At 47.9% G+C, this 5,656-nt stretch overlaps 1 long non-coding RNA gene across 1 annotated transcript; it reads right to left on the reverse strand.

Moving 5' to 3' along the window:
- Positions 1-913: 913 nt before the first annotated feature.
- LOC123095953 (uncharacterized) lies at positions 914-5,059 on the reverse strand. Its single transcript, XR_006446388.1, has 7 exons — positions 4,787-5,059; positions 4,486-4,711; positions 3,246-3,518; positions 2,931-3,157; positions 2,111-2,414; positions 1,822-2,006; positions 914-1,368 (listed from the first exon to the last, which is right to left on the reverse strand). It is a non-coding gene; the product is annotated as an uncharacterized lncRNA (long non-coding RNA).
- Between the last annotated feature and the right edge of the window lie 597 nt (positions 5,060-5,656).

Raw genomic sequence — 5,656 nt, forward strand, 5'->3', positions numbered from 1 at the left:
TGACGTGCACGGGAAATTCTCAAAAGATACTCAATAAAAAGGGAAGGGAAATTCTCAAAAGAAAAGGGCGGCACATAGGATAGGAGCTCTCGTGTAACATGGCTGCCTTGAGGAAGCTGTGGCAGCTTCCGGAGTGGACAAGAATCAGCAGGACTTGGTTGTCTGAAGATTCAGTTCCGGACAAGGCATTATGTGTTAAAACTAATCTTGTTATTACCGCTAGTTTAGATTATTTGTTTTTGTTGAGTCATGCATTTAGTCCAAGCTGCGGCAGGGTGTGCACGTTAAGTTGTGATCACGTGCACCATGCAAAGCTGATCGGTAGAGCTAGGTAGTATTCTGTGAGTTAGTTAGTGGACTAGCTACAAGGTAGGCCGTGGACTGAGCATTTTTAGTCTGCATGCCAGCTGAGTTTGTTGGAGCAGTGGCCGGGTGGCCAAATGATCCGCATCATGGAGAGAATCCAGGATGTGCTGTTGCATGAAGATAGTGGAGTGAGTCGTTCGGGTCATGGCGCGAGTTTAGGATTAGTTGGCAGCAACATGGACGTGTGTGAGTCCCTTGCACAGGCTATTTAAGTCAGAACTAATGAATGAGAAAGCGAGCCGTGAGGCGAAAGTCATATTCTGAGCACGAGCGCACATGTGCTCGATATCCCCCTCGTTGATTCACCCCGAGATCCCCTTTCCCGAGCGTATTGCGTGCGGTATAGTAACTCGTATTTCATCGCTTTTAAGGATCATGGCCCACGCAGGGCCACCCATAAAAGCAACGTCCCCGTTTATTTGTTTGACGGACCTAACAGAACCAAACGTCATGGGCCGATTACTTGTCGATTCTGTTCCATAGAAGGCCGTCCACGCCGTCACATTACTTTGCACGATCGCCAACGAACACGGCCGCAAGACAAATGTGATATGATGATTACGAACTTAATTAACTACGGCAGAACAACAAACTTGGAGATGGATTACACCACACCACTAGCTCTAGGCGGGTAACGCAACGCCAGCAAACTAATCCGAGACATAAAGCATGCCTGCACGCAGGGCAGGTGCTCAGTTGCACAAACACATCATGAATGCAGAAAACAAGTCATGCTTGCGATTGACAATTCAAACTTACTGAAATCGTTTGGCATTTTTCACTCACCACTACACGCCACCAGCTAATCTCAGCTCCATCGCTTTCGTAAAATTGTTCCTTTGGTGCCCCACCACACCACAATTTTTGCAACTCGCCGGCTTCCGAGGCTGCTTTGGCACATCACCGAGATCCGGGTAAGTACGTAGTTCTCTTGTGCCCCAGCCGTCGACACACCAACAAGCATCACACTCTTGATTGCGACCTCCGCTGCTCGATTTTGATCTGCACATGAACAAAAACAAGAAACAGTCAGATCATCATACTACCAGAGTACTCTTTTTAACACATGTCCTTAATCAACATAATCCTCAGGGATTCAGTACAAAAACACTCAAAACTCTACACGGTCTCAGTGTACCAGGACGCCAGCTAAGATCACAGTCTGGTTATGGTTTTTCACACCGACAAATGTCCGCACGGCTCGTACTTTTTTTTCCAGAATTGCTCAATCATGAGGTAATTTCCATTGGTACTGTTTAGTCAATTATTAATACAAACGTGCTCTAAAAGTACTATGTAGACAATTTCTCATTCTACCGAATGAACGTCACTACATCGATAGATCTATGCATTCTACTACAATTTCATTCAAGCATTATCAACAAATTCAGATCCAATCCAAGCTTACATGCACGCAATTTTTGGACCATGACAGGGCCTGCGGGTTCATCTTACCAGTTGATAGTTTAGACTGCTGCAGCGGGCTCTTCTGTTTTCCCAACACGGCGGTCTGTAATTCACACATCTGCGCGGACAGGCCGCCGACGGTTCATCCACTGCCGGGAAAGTCGCCACCGCCCTGCTTGTTGGCAGATCCCCTCTCCTGGTCACTCTCACTCACCTCCTCCACCAGAGGATACCTTACAAAGCCAACAGAACACACAAGGAGACGCAAATCAGAACATAAAGCTGAACAACAGTTTAGCAAGTCAGCTAGCTTGATAGATCCATGGATTCATCTTACCTTCTAATTAGCTGCATTTGGAACTCCATCGCTCGAATGGATTCGCGTGCGCTGGAGCACCCCGCTGACTGGAAATGGATTTGGATACCGCAGCTGGGGAGCCGCCGGCCTGCAGTGAATGATTCAAGCCATCCACCTACGTAAAGCGAATTTCCTGGTCCACGGACCAGATTACCGCCACCAAATTACAAGCCATGGCTCATCTTCAGTCAGGTTTTCTATGAACACCCTAACTGCCTTCTCAAAAGTGCTTATGCGGGGTGGGCAAGGCGTCAAGCTTGGGGCAGAGGCTCCAGTCCTCAACCTAAAAGCAGTTTCAATGATTGTGTCAAACAATTTAACCCACTGAATATCAAGCTGCGCATGAAGGTGTGACATGAATTAGTGTGCAAACTGACTGTTCTGACTTGAAGATAAATTCAACATTGCTATAAAGATCTACAGTACTATATTTTCAGGCTTTGTAAGGTCATACAGTTTGGTTGGATTTCTGCTGGGAGCACTCCATGGTTTGGTAGGAGTTAGTGTGCGAACTGTCTGTTTTGAACGGCTAATTTCATCTCTCGGTTCATAGTTTGAAGTACTCCCCGCAGAAATTAAACCAAAGTGCATGACCTTAGAAAGCATGAAATTATAGTACTGTAAATCTTCATAGCAATGCTGAATTTAACTTCAATTCAGAACTGACAGTTTGCACACCAATTCGTCTCACACCATGGACACCCAGAAATTCAACCAAACTGTATGACCTAAAAAGCATGGAAATATTTGTACTACTGAAAATATTCGTATGAATGCTGAATTTAATGTTATTATTGACCTCTTGTTCCAACGAGGAACCTGAAGATTCATCTTCCCCGTCGACAGCTCGGAAGTGAGAGGCGAGCTGCCCCTTGTCACTTCCGCCGCTTCAGCAACGCCGCAGATCCGCCCTTTGGCGCTCACACCCATGGCCTCCTGCAGCATCACCTTGACCACTGTCCGCCTGGTGCCATGTGCCGGCGACCTTCCAGCACTAGACTCTCCCCAACCTCAATCAGAGTGGATCTGGGAGAGACAAATCACAAAAGGTTAACCGCTGGAACTCGACACTGGAAAACACACAAGGTCGATTAGTAGCATCGGATCGACATACCTCCTGATTGCAGGAGGAAATCCATCGCTTTCGGTCGTGTGTTCGTCCACTCCCTCCCTTGCTTCTGAAGTTCCAAAATGACGGCCGCGTTGGGGTAGAACAGACTCACCTTGCATTGAATCCATGGAGCATCGACTTTTCTGAGCCACAGACCAGACAGAAATCGAGAACCTGATCCACGGCTCACCTCGTTTCTGATTGCTCCGATCAACATATCACAACATCGATAGACATGAACATCTTTCAAGCTTGGGCACTGAAGAAGCAGCCGTTCTGCAGAAAGTTCCTTAGCCTGTAAATACTCATGCACTAATCATAAGTTTGGACATTGAAGAAACATCCAGTCGGTACAGAACAAGAAAGAATCAGGACACACTTTTTCCATACAAAAAATCAGTGAAAAATCAGGGAAATTTGATAGAATTCTCTGTACAACTTTCCCAATGAGCCCACATGTTTGGCCAGACGAGACCTGGAATTATTACCCTACTATTATTCACAGCTAACTTAATTGCACATGTCCTTATGACTAATATGCAAACATGGTCTAATGAACCAAAAGCTTTACAAACTGCTGATCTCTGTCTATGGTGTTGGGCCTCTAGTTCATGTCTTCGCCGAGTGCTGCAACCAAGAAATTATAGATGCAAGCTTCTCACCCACTGCGTGTGCAGACGGTTCATATATTCGGGCACAATGATGCCCTCAAAATTGTTCTGTCGTATTAACCTTAGACATCTCCAAAATCAGCTACACTGCTTTATTTGGTCAATTACTTTTAAATTGTTTTCAAGAGTAAGCAACAATCTTCTAAAAACAAAGTGCCCTGCCAAACTACACGACGTAGCTAATATAATTTTGCGCAAAGATGACTGCAAAATGGGTCTGCTATACTAAACTTACACATTTCCTGTCCTACAGCAGCAGTAGTTATATGTTGTTTAGTAGTTGAAGTTCACCTTCTCAAGTCAGAAGCAATTCCCTTAAATCCAAGGTCCTACAGCACTGCCTGTACGCTTCTTGTAGTAATTTACATAGTAACATTGGTCGTTGCTAGTTAGTTCTGTTCTACCGACTTTTACCATTTTTAGCAAAGTCAGTAGCAATAATTCCTATTGAACGAAAAACTAACCACTTCCCCGATCAGACATGACTCTAATCCAGATCACTAACGGATTCCTACAACGAAGTACTACTATATCCATAAAAGAAATACACCTTTACCATGTTGCGCACTAACCTCTTTAACCACCGAGGAGCTTGTGGGCTGGCCTTCCCGTGGAGACCTGCGAGGGCGGCGACGAGTTCTTCCTTCTGCCAACCACACCACGCTCGAGCAGATCTGTGCGTCTGCACTCGCGGCCGGCGCCGGCACCTAATCCACACCAACAACCGTCAAGGCAGCCATTCGCCGCAGCGGATCTCGCATGCATTCAGTGTCGTCCACCGCTTCAATCAGTGGGGATCTGTTTTCACAAACCGAGATTACAATCACCACTGCAGATATGAACATACAGATCCCCAAAGGATCGAAACATTACCGGCTGATTAGCTGCTGTAGGAATCCCATCCCCATCAATGGCGTCGTCTTCTTCGGGCGCCTGTCCTTCGAGGAACAGGAACCTTATCTTATCTGCTCTGCTCTATCGCAATGAAAATGGGCATCGACTGCGCCCCGACCCCACGAGGACGGAAAGCACGTTTTCTGTTCCACGGATCAGCATTGGCGTTGACGTTCCGAGCCACGGCTCAAACATCAGACACGAACGGCCGTCCCGATGATGGCCCACATCACAGCACGGGGACAAGCTTTGTGCTCCTTCTTGGTATATGTGTGCGTGTGTGTTCTTTGAGTTCTTCCATGGTGAGTGTCCTTGAGAGAAACTCTGAGTAGGGAGAGTTGCGAGGGAGAGAATAAGAGCGGCCCTGCGAGGAGAGGCGGCGCCGACAATTGGCATCAGAGCCTTGTCGATTCGAGGCGACGGCGACGGCACGGCGGACGCCGTTGGTGGCACGATGCTGCTAGCGGCCGGTGCGTGTCTCTATCATCGTTGAGCTGCGTCACGAGCGATGGAGAGAGGTTTGCTGCCCGGTAAGTTGCGGCACCGGCGGCAACGAGGTGATGGCCATGGAGCAGAGGCCATTGCCATGAGGAGGTCCATGTCCGAGTCGGCGACAAGGTGCATCATCGTCGGCAACATGGAGGTGAGTCACCGGCGAGTTGCGGCACCGGTGGCGAACTTTGAGGTGACTCACCGGCGAGTTGTGTCACGGGTGACGAACATGGAGACGGGTCATCAGCGAGTTGCAGCACCGGTGGCGAACACGAGGCATCGAGCGTGTCGCAGTGGCACACTCATGGTGAAGGCGCACGAGGTGCGGCTCTCACTAAAGCTAGCGGCGACGGTAGC

Source organism: Triticum aestivum, chromosome 4D, assembly GCF_018294505.1.
Source record: "Triticum aestivum cultivar Chinese Spring chromosome 4D, IWGSC CS RefSeq v2.1, whole genome shotgun sequence".
NCBI classification, from domain to species: Eukaryota; Viridiplantae; Streptophyta; class Magnoliopsida; order Poales; family Poaceae; genus Triticum; species Triticum aestivum.